Raw genomic sequence first — 16,142 nt, 5'->3', positions numbered from 1 at the left:
TGGGGATGTGGGTGTGACCCAGTGTGTTTTACTGGGATTGGTTCACAGGAGCTTGGGTACCTGTCAGGGCCCACAGCAATGACGAGAATGTCTCTCCCTCCTTAGCAACCATTCGCATAAAGTCTCAGGGAACATGCACATCCACTACACCCATGTTCCTCTTCCTCCTCTACTTACTGTGTATGTACGAGTGCTCTGTCTGCACATATGTATGTATGTCTGCATGCAAGTGTATTCACAGTGCCTACGGAGGTCAGACAATGGCGTCAGAGCCTCTGGAACTGGAGTTACAAACATATATGAACCTTCCCTAGACCCCTGTAAAAACCATCAAGCCATCTCTCCAGCCTTCTGACACTGCTTTAAAGAAAAAGAAGCTGGGCAGTGGTGGCGTACGCCTTTGATCCCAGCACTTGGGAGGCAGAGGAAGGCGGATCTCTGGGTTCGAGGCCAGCCTGGTCTACGGAGTGAGTTCCAGGACAGCCAGGGCTACACAGAGAGACCATCTTGGAAAAACAAACAAATAAACCACACACACACACACACACACACACACACACACACACACACAGAAGAAAACCAATTTTAAAAGATGCAGCTGCTTTGAAATTCCTTTAAAATATATCTCTGAGCACTCCACTTTAACTAGTATACCCTAATCACATTGTGTCTTGTCACATATTCTTTCTGTTTTCAAAAACTAGACACTCAAGGCTTGTAAGACCATGAGCACATACCCTTTTCATGACGAAAATTCCGGCTGTGGCAACCCTTCCTCTGAGTGTCTCCGGAGGGACTATAGACAAACAGAAAGACTACCAGGCAGGTTAAATTACACCTTTTACTGCTGAAGGGGAGGCAGTCCTGCTAATTACCACATTTAGGGCCTCCTGCAGGCAGCTGCAGGGCCAGAAGGAGAGGAAGGAACAAAGTTCCTGATAGGCTGGGGGCAGGGCCACCAGAGAACGCCACACTGTACTTGACGTGTCCCAGATACGACAAGCCTCTCTGCTCCGTCTACAGTTCTAAGCACTTACACATTGGGAAGTGTAGGAAATCAGCACTTTGGGTGCACAGAAATGTCACAACCCACAGAGAAGACAAGGATTAGAAACACTAATAACAGGAGGTGTTAATGCAAACAGTGCTGTGCCAGACCCGCAATTCTAGGCTACAAGAACAACACCCTGATCTCGGGTCTGTCTCAGAGGGAACTGTGTGTGCCATTCCACGCTCTGGGTGGGCTATGGTGCTCAACAGAACAGCCACAAGGCCTGAAAGGCACAGGATGACCAGCACCAGTAATTCACTCTTGACTGAAATGACAAGTAGTCTCCCAAATCATAAGGATCATACAATGACCAACTACGATGAGGCTACTGAGTCCAGCTGCTTAGAACAGTCACTCAGCCTTTGTCACTCAGCCTTTGTCATCCCTCCTCAACAGAAAAGCGTTTTGTGTCATGAGTGTCTATTTTTAGGACACTTAGTTCAATTTTCATCATTAAGCTTATAGCCTACAGCACTGGGAAAGGGAAAAGAGTTAATCTCGTTTTCAAAATTGTGCCTCCATGGCCTTCTGTGCTTTAAGATTTCGAATGGCCTTTTTTTTCCCTGGCCTTATAGTCTCAAGCTATTACAGTTTTCAGGTATGGAGTAATCTTGGGATGCTAAATTTAACTTTTATTCACCCGAAGCAATTGTCTGCTAACCTAGGTTTAGTCCTGGAAGTTTCTAGCCTCTGTACAATCTAATCTAGGCCTAGAATGTTTCAGTCTCCCAAACCTGTGTAAACTCACTCTTCTAGCTCTTTCTGAACTATGGCTGGCTGATTATACTCAGCCCAAACTAACTCCTCTCCAAGTTGACTCCATCTGGGTGGTGTGTGTGTGTGTCTGTCTGTCTGTCTGTCTGTCCTGAACTGCTCTGCTTGGCCTCACACTAACTTTGGCAATCTGTTCTACTCTTCTGGGTCCTTTCCATCTCTGACTCCTTCTGTCTTCACACGTATTTAGCTTCTCTCTTCAAACTGTCTCTGTAAAATTCTCCCAGTAAAACTGCCTCTTCCTTCTTTCTATGATGGTCTCTCATAAGTAGCCTCCTCTTCCTCTCCTCTCCTGAGAGTTGAGTATATCGTATTCTGTCAAATCTTTCTCTGATTTGTCACTTTGCCACTCCATTAAGACATCACTTTCAAACATGGGTGCTCCCTTCTACAAACTAACTTAACCTTCATTGTTTGGAATTAAAATTGTGTATTGAAGGGCTGGAGAGGTGGCTCAGTGGTTAAGGGCACTGACTGCTCTTCTATAGGTCCTGAGTTCAATTTCCAGCAACTACATAATGGCCCACAACCATTTGTAATGGGATCCAACGTCCTCTTCTGATAATGTCTAAAGACAGCTACAGTATACTCACATATAAATAAAATAATTTTTTTAATAAAAGAAAAGAAAAAAAAAACAGAAAGAAAAAAAAAGTATGTGCTATGAGCTGAGTAACACCACAACTAGAAATCGTTTTTTTCAAGTAAATAACAGTCTCGAGGGTTCAGTGTGATGAAACGTCCTACAACAAAGTGAGGCTGAGGCAGGAATATCATCATCCCAAGTCCAAGACCAATAGGAGCTACCTAAAGACATTATCTCAACAGAAGCGCTCACGCATGCCACGCACAGGCACACACGCACACACCACTAGGGGGGCACTCCCACATGAACTGCTGCTTCAGGGGCAAATGTGTACACAGTTGTTTTATTTACAATTGAGAAAATGGCTCCACAGCTTAAATACATGTTTTCAACAGATAATTAATACTCACCTCCAAACTATGGGAAAAGTTTTTTGGGTTTTTTGTTGTTGTTTGGTTTTTTTTTTTGGCTTTTAAATTTTGTTTTGCTTTGTTTCAGAAAGACGTGTTTCTCTATGTATCCTTGTCTGTCCTAAAATTCACTCTATAGACCAGGCTGGCCTTGAACTCAAAGATGCACCTGCCTTTGTCTCTGGGTGCTGGGATTAAAGGTGTGCGCCACCACTACCCAGGGGGAATCAGCCTTTATATATGTTTGGAATACTCTTGTTAATTTTAAGCTCATCACCACACACAGTTTTTGGTTCTCACACATTTCTCAGCTCACACATACCTACACAGTAGCTCACAACCAGCTACAACTCTTAGCTGCAGATCAGAACTCCTCTTCTGGCCTCCTGGGCACTACATGTTGTGTACAGACATACACACAGGTAAAACACCCATATATAAAACAAATACATTTTCAAGGGTTGAAGACATGGTTCAGAGGTTAAGAGCACTTTTTGTCCTTGATAAGAACCCAGGCATGGCATGTACCTGGTGCAAACGCCTACACACATAAAAGTAAAAAAAAAAAAAAAAAAAAAAAAATTTAAAGGAGAAAACAAACTAAGCTGTTATGGGGCCAGGACCAAAGAAGGGCTGTGCTGTGGGAAGAGGAAGCCGTGAAGTGAAGGAGTGGGCCAGAACTGACTTTGTTGGGTTTGTTTGCTGTGGTTTTTGTTTTTTTTTTTTTTGAGACAGTCTCTCTGTAGCCCAGGCTGACTTTGAACTCAGAACAATTCTCTTGCCTCAGTCTCCAGAATGTAGGATTACAGTTGTAAGATGTCTACAGTTCAAACACTCAACTGACAGTTCATTTATTACCCGTGGCCCGATTACCAGGAAGCACTGCTTCCCGTGCAGGTCTAGGCCCATGTAACAAGGACTGTGCTGAGCTGTCCGTCTACAGTGAAGGCTGTGCGCTAAGCATCTGCATGCCCTTACAGAGGACCAAGAGCAAACTGTTCCAAGTCTGCCACAAACCAAGCAAGCTACCTATAAAGACTGTCAGTTAGGGGCTGCTGAACGGCTCACCGGGTAAAGGCGCTTGCTGCCAAGCCTGTGGACCTGAGTTCAAACCTCTGGAACCAACATGCAGGAAGGTGAGAAAGCCCTGAAGTGTTCTGACTGCCATACACACTCACAAACACCCCAAAGCAAGTAAATAAAAACACACAATTATAATGCAGTGACCAGCCTGCACTTCCAGCTCATGGATGGTATTTTTCATCTTATTTTCACAGACAATAAGGAGAGCACCTATAAGCTTGTTTTTTGTATTTACTTTTATGTATGAGTCTTTCGTCTGCGTGGATGGATGTATGTCCACCACAAGGATGCCTGAAACCCACAAAAATTTCAAGAAGTCTATTGGCTCCCATGTACCTCGAACTGCAGGTGATTGTGAGCTGCCATGTGTGGGGTGCCAGGGTCCAACACAGGTCATCACTTGAGCTGTCTTTCCTGTCCATTCATTCACTCAGTATGGTTTTCCCAAACAGGGTTTCTCTGTGTAGCCCTGGCTGTCCTAGAATGGGATTAAACGCATGTGCCACCGCCACCTGGCCCTTGTTTTATTTTTTTAAAGCAAGGTCTGACAATGTAACTTTGGCTGGCCTTGAACTCAGATCCGCATGCTTCTAACTACTAACTCATGGGCTTAAATGTGTATACCATCTCTTATAAAAATCAGCTATCAAAGATATACTCCTAATCTATTTATATATTGCTAGATATGTTATTTATGAATCATTTTTTCCCACCTCCAAACTCTAAGAAACAGATTTCACCCCTCAGTGGAGAACTCAACCTCGCCAAGAAGGCGAGCTCCAACTCATCACTGCCCAGTTACTCAGAACTGGGGTCAGGAAGCACTCCTGGAGAGGAGTTGATTTGACCAAGATGCTATAGCTACAAGCACTGAACGCTGTTCATGTTACAAGCCAAGTAAGTTGCTGGGTGTGAAGATCAATAGAACAGGAACATTGGCTTGGTCCTCAATTTAAATATTCTAAACTAAGCGTGCGCCCACGCACACCATCAACCATCTGAGTTCAGGATGCAGCCAGTTGCCTCTGCTCCAGCGTGGGGACCTAAGTACAGTGGTGTGGGCGCTGATCTTCAAAAGGGCAGAACAGCCCCCCGCCTCCAGTTGGGCTCACCCAGTCACTAATGTGACGACTGCTAACGGCTGAAGTACCACAATTAAATGCCAACTGTTCCCCATGTGGAGGGGGAAGAAGGAAAAATGAGTAAGTCTAGGGGATGGAGGAGAGAAAACCAGAGCTGCGTGAGACAGATAATAAAAGACAGCAGAGGACAATGGTAAAGCGATTGCTCTGCGTGCCCAACGGGGCAGTAGGGCCGTTGTTCCTTCCCCTTTAAAAGCCTGGGTTGGGGGTGCAAGCCCAGGACAGCACAGTCAGTCTATACTCTACCCTTGATACAAAACAGACACTTCACAGGTATAGAGGTGGTTTTCTAATTCAGGAGTCAAGAGACACTTGCAAAGATTTTAAGCATACTGCCTCTGCTAAATGTTCTCACCTGGTCAAAGTGTACCGTAATGCTCAGCCATGAACACATAACTTCAAGTCAACTCCAGAGCAGTGACAAAGGGGAAGTAGCTCTGGTCCCCATGCAGCAGCACCTCTGCTTTTCTTCCTTTGCCTTTTGTTTTTAATTTAATTTTTTATGTGTATGAGAGTTTTACTTGCTTGAATGTCTGCACTACATACATGCTCAGTGCCTTAATATTCAAGAGACGGTGTAGGTCCCTGGAACTAGTCAGACTATGGTGAGCTGCCATGTGGGGGTACTGGTATCGAACTCTTGTCCTCTGGGAGAGCAGCCAGTGCTCTTAAGCACCAAGCCATTAGCTGCAGTACTGCCTCCTCTGAGGCACTGTGTGGGCTGTGGTGAGGACATGGAAAGGCAGGACCACTTGGCTATTGTTCTGGGAATCCCAGAATACAATCAACACAGGACTACTTTTGCAACAAGCTTTACTACATCTTGGTCTTATGAGATCACGGGTATGAATTTCTGAGGAGTTTGTCCCATGAGGGGTGTTGTGATGGGCATAACAGAAAACTATTTAACACAGTGATAACGCACCAAAGAGTCACATGATCTACTTCTATATGATGAACTTTTGACGTGAGGGTAAGGAGGAATAGTCAGTGACACCACTTACCTCTTCTTGACACGTCCTGCGTTCCTCAAGGGTCCCTTTATCCTGTAAGTCCAGGCATCACACTTGCTACAAAGGCTCTTTCTGCTGAGCCACATCACCAGCCCCAGATTCTCTCTTGTGTCATTCTTGCTCTGTGATTTCACTTTGGCCAGGTGTGTGTCAGAAGCACATGCTTGTAATCCCAGTACTCAGCCAGGGAAGCTGGGTAAACTTACGGTTCAGGCAGATACACGCAGATAGATACACACACACACACACGAAAAGGTTCAGCCTTTTACAATCATCCCTTATTGTCTGCACTCCATGTGTGTGTATATGTATGTATGTATGTGCACATGTATACATGTATGTATGTATGTATGTGTGCATACATGTATTGCTCCTGTCCAGCAAGCAGCTCAAGCTTTACCAGAACCCATCGCAAAGCATGACATCCCAAAGAATGGCTATCCCACTGCCTTTCCCAGCTCGCAGTCTCTGCCAGTCTCCCTCGACTCCTTCCAAGACTAATCCTTTCTATCCTGAAAGTAGATGACCTGTTACATCATCTCCACAGAAGAACACAACAATCTTAGTGATTTCCTGCCCCTATCACTCTGCAGCGACAATTTCTTACTTAAAACATAAGTATGTGTTTTTTAAAATGTGTATGTTATCATTCCTATATTTAAACCACATCCTACCTTTAATGAATCAGGACTCAGCCAAGCGCAGTGATGTGCACTCACGACTGCACCCCTCTAAGGCAGAGGCACCCAGGCCACAGTGAGACCTTTTCTTAAAGTGAGGGTCAGTGGGTACCATGAAGAGAACCTCAAATCCTAACACTTGGGAAGCGAGAGAACCAGAGCTGAAGGCACACCGGGCAATAGGGCACAGCAAACAAACTAACTCATCTTGGGACCAGGGAGCGCCTTGATAGTGAACTTCCTGCTTTTCCAACTTCTGCTACCGCTTTCCCAAAGACAGCAGCTGTACATGCTCGGCTGCTGTGCTGCGGCATCTCTGCCTAGAATGCTGCTGTCTTTTCAGTGTTTGTTTAGCCACATCGCCCGTGACACCCACTGTCACCTCTCCCTTCCAGAACCCACATATACCACATTCAGTAAAGTAAAACCAACTGTACGCCACAGTGTGAGTCTCCAGTCATTCTTCCCAGTGCTCCTTATCTGATCATCCGCACTTTAGAAGAATGGGTTGATTTCTCTTGTAATAAAAAATATAATTTATACAGGGCATGGTGGTGTACATGGTAATTCCAGCACTTAAAAGACTGACAGGAAAATTTAAGTTTGGAGATAACCTTGGCTGCACAATTTGGCCAGTTTCAGCTATAATATGAGATACTGTCTCAAACCAAACAGAACACAATTTATTTTTCTCAGGAGCAGAGCTCATGACATGGTAGGCAGTTGCATCCTCAAGCTCTGTAAAGTGGTCAGTACCATCCTGTTTCTACAGATGAAGAATCTAAAATTCTTTGGGGATGGCAAGATTGTTCAACAGGTGAACTGACTGGCCAACCCTGGTAACCTGAGTTGAATCTTGTGACCTCCACGTATGGGCATGCTGAGTGTGCACCTGTGCATGCCCACAAAGGAGAGACATGTCACTCTACCTCCATGGGCCCTGTGTCTGAATACTGCTGTCCACAGGTCACACAGACTTTTGGTCACTAGGTCATCTGGCTGGTTTTTGGTAGTTTTATATTTTTGAGGGTCACAGGTAGGTGTGGGGTGGGGAGAGGGGGAGAGAGAGAGAAACAGACAGACAGACAGACATATTTATCAACTATTCCAAGTCCAACTTGAAAAGGGAGTACTCCTTTCACTTTCGGGAAGGCAAATCAGTCTAATCTATCATAACTAGTGTTTTGTGCTTTCTTTTCCCCATGAACCACTGTGTAGAAGAATTAAAATCCAGCAACATGGCTGCTCTGGCAAGGGATGTGATCCGGATAGAATGCAGACACATCACACACCTTAATCCTCCGCTAGAATCCTAAACAATGACGTTTAATGAAGGGGCACATAAAGTAACAAATCAGAGAGGTTTTTTGGTTTTTTTTTGTTGTTGTTGTTTTGTTTTTTTGTTTTTTTTTTCGAGACAGGGTTTCTCTGTATAGCCCTGGCTGTCCTGGAACTCACTCTGTAAACCAGGCTGTCCTTGAACTCAGAAATCCGCCTGCCTCTGCCTCCCAAGTGCTGGGATTACAGGCGTGCGCCACCACGCCCAGCCAGAGAGAGGTTTAAAAGAATGAGTCAGAAACAGGATATGTCCAACAGTTCTGAGAACAGATAGTTAAGAGGTTAAAGAGCAGTGAGGAAGAGAAAGGGGATGGGAGGGGAGGGGAAGGGCTTTAGTCTTTCCAAGCAGACCAGAGCAATTCAGTTGGAAGCTAAGAGAAGACAATTTGAATCAGTCAGCTTGACGAGGTGTTTGAGCCAGAACAGTTGAGTTGAACCAGCCACCCAGAGTTCAGAAAGAGCTAGAAAGAGAGAGCTTGGAGGCTGAAACATTCTAGGCCTAGGTTAACAGAGGCTGGAAATTAAAACCTTCAAGGTCATGGCTTGGAGAAGATTAGATTGTACAGAGGCTAGAAGCTTCCAGAGACAGAGAGAAACACTCTGGATCATCCACTTCATCTTAGAAAATAAATGCAACATTTCCACTTACACCACTGTACAGCTTATGCAATGCTGGGATGAACTCAGTCCTCGCATGTGCTGGACAGCCACTAGCGTGAGGGAGCTACAACCCCACCTTTTTTGTCATTCTTGGCAGATCTGCACCTGTACCTAAAACTTCTCACAGCAGATCATGAAAAAGGATCAAACTAATGTTTGCTTTTCCTCTCAATTGGCCATCTTTAGTTTGTACATTCTCTGGCAATTCTAGTAACAGGGGATTGCTATAATCAGAGTATGTGAGCCTCACACGCTGCCAGGGGTCTGACATCATCCTACTGCAGCCCTGTCTGGTGTCCGCCCAGATGCTCACACTGAAACTGGAAAAAGTCCAAGGAGAAGGCAGATACTAAGGCTTCACGTGACACTAAATCTGTTTGTAAGTCTCAAAAAAAAAAAAAAAAAAAAAAAAAAAAACCAAAAAACCAAAAAACCAAAAAAAAAAAACTCAAAAAAACTCAAAAATGCTGTTACAACCACCTAACATTATCTTTATCTTTGTGGATAGAGCCCTTATAACCACCAGATTCTAAAACCCAGAACTGTACTTTGTAAGGAGGTGTAACAATAAAGTCAACATTTTCTGAGAAAATATCAAGTTTAATAATCTTTAGGGAAGGTCATTTGAGTAAGATCTGCCTGGTTTCCACGGCCAATTCAAAGCTTGCTGACTGACCTATGGGTGGGACATGAAGAGCATCTGAGAAGTGTGCACGCCATGACTGAGATCCCAATGTTACAACTTATAGTCAGTCGGTCAGAGTTCCATGTATCCAATGGGACTGCGGCTCAGCGCAGAGCGCTATGGGAGGCCCCAGCTCAATCTCATCGACTACCAGGGCTAAGTCATTTAAATAAGGCTTGGCCAGAACAAGGACTGGAAAGCTAAAAGTACAGCAAGGCCAAGAACCAACAATAAAAACATAAAGAGAGCCCCAGCTACTCAAAAGGCTGAAAAAAGGAATGTGAGAGTTCATGGTCAGCCAGCATAACAGAGCACGGACCAACACAGTTTGGACCAGTCCAGATATCCAAAACAATGCCCCCACCCACGGCTGCTTACACTGACTCTGGGGTCCTAAGTTAAGTCCTTCTACAGCCGCTGAGCACCACACACAGGTACGCTAACTCGGGCCATCCACTGAGAAGCATCCAAGCTCCAAGTTTATCAGCAAAACATGTTCACTCCAAGGCCTGGGTCCTAGTAGACCCAAGGATCCTGTAGCCTGAAAGTAGCAAGGTTTTTTGTTTGTTTGTTTGTTTTCAAGACCGGGTTTTTCTCTATAGCCCTGGCTGTCCTGGAACTCACTCTGTAGACCAGGCTGGCCTCGAACTCAGAAATCCACCTGCCTCTGCCTCCCAAGTGCTGGGATTAAAGGTGTGTGCCACCACTGCCCAGCTTGAAAGTATCAAGTTTTGAAAGTACATCAGCTCTTCCTCTGTGATGGTCGAGTGTTACCAAGACAGAATGTCCGCCATATGTCCTTTCCTGGTTCCACTATCTTGTTTCGTATGGACATGGCTCAGGCTGACTAAACCTGTCTGACACAGCAGAGCCAGTCACACCAGGAAGCCGTCAAAGAGCACCTGTGCAAGTACCAGGTACAGCTCGGAGTTCAAACAGCTGTCAACTAACCTCGGCATTGGCAAGGCCCACGAAACATGGGGGAAATCCTTCCCTTCAACCCATCTCACGTAAAGCAGTGAGGTAAGCAACCGAGATTACATGAGAACAGACTCCTCTTCCTTCAACCCAGTCTCCAACAAAGCCGCTCTTTCCCAAAGCCCTGGGCTGCATCTGGAAGCACCTGGGACTGTTCTGATTTGTTTACACCTAAAGGATAAAAGGAAGAAGCTGCCAGGATTGGGGTGGGGGCTACATTTTAGACCCTTGTTTTATAGTTGTATTTTCTCATCTGTGCTGGAATACCACTAAAATAAAATGCTGCCACTATTTGGATCATTGTCCAATATAAAACTGGATGGAAATTGGGATTGTTTATTAAGTAACAAGCTAAAAAAATCAAGAGGCTGGAAAGATGGCTCAGCATTTAAGAGCTGGCTGCTCTTCCAGAGGTTCAGAGTTCAATTCCCAGCACCCTTGTGATGGGTCACAGCCATCTGTAATGAAATGTGATACCCTCTGCTGGTATGGAGGTATACATGCAGATAGAGCACTCATATACATAAAATAAATAAATCACTTAAAAAACATCAAGAGGCTTTTAGAGATGTCCTGCTCTTCCTACAGAGGGTCCAGCTCTGTACCCAGCATCCATGCAGGGTAGCTCACCACCACCGCTAACTCCAGGTGCAGGACATCTAATGGCTCTGGGAGCATCAGCTCTCACAGTCACACAGAGATACACAAACAAATTATGTATGTTTAAACTTAGTAACATTTTCTAACCTTTACTGTGACATGTATGGTATTTTGTTTGTACACATGTGTATGGACCATGTGAATGCAGTGACCAGAGGCCAGAGGTGTCAGATTGCTTGGGACTAGAGTTAAGATATTAGTCTTATGTAGCTCAGGCTGGCCTAGTATTAGCTATATAACCTATATGTGATTATATGGCCTAGAACTGATGACCTGGAACTCCTGATGTACTTAGTAATGAGTGATGTAAAGCATACTTGAATTTTTATTTCTAAAAAAATTAAGAAGAAAAGTAGTGAAGAAGCTAATCAAGGTATTCACAACAACAACAACAAAAAGAGGCAGCAAATTCCAGTGGCCAATATGTGTAACCCTAGTGCTCAGAAGGCAAAGGCAGGACTGCTGTGAGCTCAAAGCCAGCCTATGCTTCAGAATGAGACACACTTTCAAAAGCAACCCCCTGCCCCAAATCTTCCACTCAAAATTCAAGAGTTCTTATTTTATTTGGGGGGGGGGGGGTTCTGGGGGAGGTGGGGTAAGACAGGTATCTCTACATAGCCCTGGCTGTTCTGGAATTCACTATGTACACCTGGTTGGCCTTAAACTCACAGAGATCCACTTTCCTCCTAAGTACAGGAATTAGACAGGTGAGCTGCCACACCCCGAGAGTCCTTATTTCCTGTCTGGTGCCATTCAAACCAAACCCAGACTGTCAGCAACACTGCAGAACATAAAAATGACGACGTCAGCTCTCCATTTAGGCATGCTGGATGGGTGCAGGATGGGTATGCAGATTTCTTCCTTCCCCAAGGGTTAAACTATACCAAAAGGCATCTGACAAGGTTCCAGATACAGGACCTCGATCGCTCATCCAGGGAGAGAAAGAACCGAGGCCGTGCAAAGGCCACTGTGCTGGGGACAGCGGAGAGGCAGCTGAAGGCGAGAAATGCTGCATTCTGTGAGAGAGGAGAGATGTGGTTGCCACAGTTAGTTAGCTGAGTGAAAGGCTAAGCATATAACATTCAGGACGACAAAAGCAGTTTGAAAAGTTGTACAGGCAAAAAAAAAGCAATATGGCTGAAGACTAGAAACATGAAATCACTTGGTGAACCAGGAAACTGAGCACTTAACTGTGAGCATGTGTTGTGTATTGCTGACGCACCACTTCTGAATGACTGACAAAGGTGTTAGTTGGTGACAAACCACAGTCACTCTGGTTGAGAATATGAAACTGCAAATTTTTGGTGCATGTTGAACCCCACTCTAAATGAGTCTACAGTCAGGGTAAAGTTGTGCCTTGTTTTTGTGAGACAGTTCTGGAATAAAAACACAGTAATTATGGTTTTGGTGAATTCAAAGAAATGCTGCCTCTGCTCTCTTCTGGACAAGCCTCAGATGCTGCTGTCTGCACATTCGGCTGAAGACCACACTATACAGGCTGTGGCACATTCAGCTCAAGACCACATTACACTACACAGGCCGTGGCACAACCACCTAAGAGACAGCACTCTCAGGCCACTCCAGAAGGAAGGGCTGCACAGGAAACAACCAAAGAGGGCCACTCGGGGACTCTCTGGTCTTGCCACTTTATTTGGTTGTAAAGATACAGGGCTGGGTGATGGTGAATTTCCACACCAGCTTCTAAACAGGCCCTAGGCAAGAGGAGAGCAGGGCTGGGAGAGGAGGGTGTGAGGAGTTCAATGTCCAAAGGCAAGGAGGAGTGTGGACGAGAACAGACCTTAAGAAAGAAAACACGCCCCTGCTCCACCCAGGCCCAGCAACAGGGCTCTGCAGGGCGTTACCATAGCCATAGCCACCCAGCTAGCAAGGCCTGGCCATTCAGTCAGCACGAGTAAAGAACTAATTTTTATTTTATGTGTATAAATATTTGGCCTGAATGTATGTCTGTGTATGCACGCATGCCTGGTGCTAGGAAGCCAGAAGAGGAAACACGAGGCTGGGAACTGGAGCTACAGGCTGCTATGGGCCTCTATATGGGTGCTGGGAACAGAACTCAGGTCCTCTGCAAAAAAACAGCAAGCATGGCTGCACAGGGGACAGTGGTGGTGGACACCTTTAGTCCTAGCTCCCCACCCCACCAAACAAAACAAAACAAGCCCAGCAAGCATTTTTCAGTACCAAGTTTGAGACACTCATCGTTGCCCAAGCCAGCCCATAGACTCTATGTAGGCCAGGGAGCCCTTGACTTCTTAATAATCCTTCCTCGGCTTCCGAATTACAGGCATGTGATGCTGCGGGCTGGGCTAACAACGAAAGCACATAGCATTTAAAGCACAGCTGTCACAGTTTAGTCTAGAGAGACATAACTCAACAATATGACATTTGGAAATGGAAAAAGACTGAGCAATAGTGGCTGCACCCTCTTAATTCCAGCACTCAGGAGGCAGAAGCAGAGGCAGGCAGATCTCTGAGTTTGAGGCCAGCCTGATCTATAGAGTGAGTTCCAGGACAGCCAGGGCTACACAATAGACTCATCTCAAAAAAAAAAAAAGGAAAGCCAGGCTGCTCAGTCGGTGAAGTGTGTGCTGTGTGAACAGAAGGGCCCGAGTTTAGAACCCCCACACCAGGCCATGGGAAAGCTGGGAATGGCTGTAACCCCTGCTAGAGTGAGTGCGCAAAGACAGGCATGTTTCAGGGGTTAGCTGGCCATTCAGGTTAGTCAAATAGTGAGCTTCAGATTCTGAGACTCTGTATAAAAAAAGTGGAGAACAGTATTGGGGAAGACACACCTGATGTTGACCTCAGGTTTCTAACCCCTCCCCAGAACACACCATACCACACCCCTCCACACCCACCCCTCACCCACACCAAACCACCACCAAGCTCAGCAAGCATGTGCACACACACACACACACACACACAATACCACCACACAGAGAGACACACACCATTACCACACTCTTCACACACATACAAACTAAGGAAGTCTGAGAAGATCTGCATTAACAGTGGCTCACTCATTATATCTAATGAGCTACATTAACCTAAGAACAAGCAGAGGAAGCTCGATGTAAGGTCTACAAAACTGCAATCGACTTTATAAAAACTAAATGTTTGAAGATAACGTTTCTCCTTAAAAATCTATGTTGAGGGCTAGGCATAATGAGGCAGACACAGACAGATCTCTGAATTCGAGGCTGAGGCCAGACAGGGTATTTATATAGTAAGATCTTGCCTCAAAAAATAAACACACTTAAGTCCACCTATGCTCAGGGCCCGGCAAAATGGCTCCACGGGTACAAAGCTCTTCCGGTGTAAGCTGACAAGTTGTGCTTGAGCCCTCGACCAGAATGGACCAGATGAGCTGATGGATGAACTGTCCTAAGCCACACATGCTGACACATGTACGTACACTCGTGCATTGTATGAATGAACACACACACAAAAATTAGATTTAATTACATTTTAAAACTCTGAGTTCAGCCAGTCATGGTGAGTTCGCCTTTAATCACAGAAATCTGGAGGCAGAGGATCTCTGCTTTAAATTCTTGGGATAGCCAGGACTACACAGAGAGACCCTATCTGAAAGCAAAGAAACAAGTCTATGCTCAGAGACTGAGAAGTGATCAGTGGTAAACCATGTACTTCCCGAGTGGCAAGAGAGACACAAACTCTGGGTGCTCTCCTTCCCAGCAGTACTCTGAGGACGTGCTGCGCTTGCAGAGGAGAGCCTGGGTGGACTGCTAAGCAACTCAGACCTTCTGGTCAGCATGGCCTTGGAAGAGTCCACGCTTATACATGATAAGTAGCATTAACTTAGCAAATATGTTTGAGTTTCAATGAGTAAAATTTGGGACTTTTTAATGAACTCTGAGCAATTTCCCCCTTGCAATACTAAGCATAGAAACTAGGGCCTCATACACAGGAACCAGGCACATTCCACCCTGACCACACCCACAGCCCCACCTCCACTGCCACTAATCTCAATTTTGAAAATAACATCTATCTAGGAGTAGCAGAGGCTCATATACCCAGGAATATGAAGTAGGAGGATGCTGTGATTTCAGGAACGTGACAGCTTATTTAAAGAAAGAAAAAGAGAGGTAAGAATGGCGGGAGGAAGGGAGGGAGGCATGGAGGGAGCGAGGGACACTATCATCTACCAGCAGATAACAGGATCTTGGTTTAAACTACTCTGGCCTATGCACAAACTTCTAAAACAGGAAATTCTGCTGATGAAGGAAATAAAGGCTTACTTTTACTCCTTTGCATTTCTGAAGTTACTAAACCATCACTGGTGAAGCTAAATCTATTAGTATTTATTTTTTTAGAAGAGAAAACAGAGATAAGAAAAAAAACTACCAGGGCTGGAGAGATGGCTCAGTGGTTAAGAGCACTGTCTGCTCTTCCAGAGGTCCTGAGTTCAAATCCCAGCAACCACATGATGGCTCACAACCATCTGTAATAGGATCCAATGCCCTCTTCTGGTGTGTCTGAATATATGAAAGGGGGGGTGCTTCCAAGAGTAGGAGAGGTGCCAAGGAAGTTCAGGCTATTTTTGTTTTGTTTGTTTGAGACACAGTCTCACTACATAGCCCTGGCTGACCTGGAATTCACTACGTAGATCAGGCTGGCCTCAAATTCACAGAGAGATCTGCCTCCCCGAGTGTTAAGACTAAAGGCATATGCCGCCACGCCTAGTACAGGATATTTTTAACACAAAGAGAACTCTAGTTTTTAAACCAGCTCCAGGACTGGAGATGTTAGCTCACTGGCAAACCAAGTACTTAGCATTTGCCCGGCATGTGCAGGGCTTCACTCCAATCCCCAGGGACATACTAATGAATAAGTAAATAAATAAATCGCAGTCCCACCAAAGCATTATCCTCTGTTTTCTTCTCTTAAAAGAATGTGTTTGTATGAAAGTGTGTGGGACTGGGAGGTGGCATGTGTGTGTGCCATCGAGTGCATTCGAGGGCCCAGGACCTCTGGGAATAGCTCTCCCCACAGCAGAATCAGAGTTCGAACCCAGGGGGTCCGGCTTGCATAGCAAGAGCTTTT

At 45.3% G+C, this 16,142-nt stretch overlaps 1 protein-coding gene across 2 annotated transcripts in view; it reads right to left on the bottom strand.

Annotated features, from left to right (window-relative positions):
- Grb2 (growth factor receptor bound protein 2) overlaps window positions 1–16,142 on the bottom strand; it is a 61,715-nt gene that overhangs the window by 26,243 nt on the left and 19,330 nt on the right. The gene's annotated exons all lie outside the window — the stretch shown is intronic.

Source organism: Apodemus sylvaticus, chromosome 10 (genome assembly GCF_947179515.1).
Source record: "Apodemus sylvaticus chromosome 10, mApoSyl1.1, whole genome shotgun sequence".
Taxonomy (NCBI): Eukaryota; Metazoa; Chordata; class Mammalia; order Rodentia; family Muridae; genus Apodemus; species Apodemus sylvaticus.
Note: the sequence above shows the minus strand (reverse complement) of the source record. Positions and strands in the feature narration are given on the sequence as shown.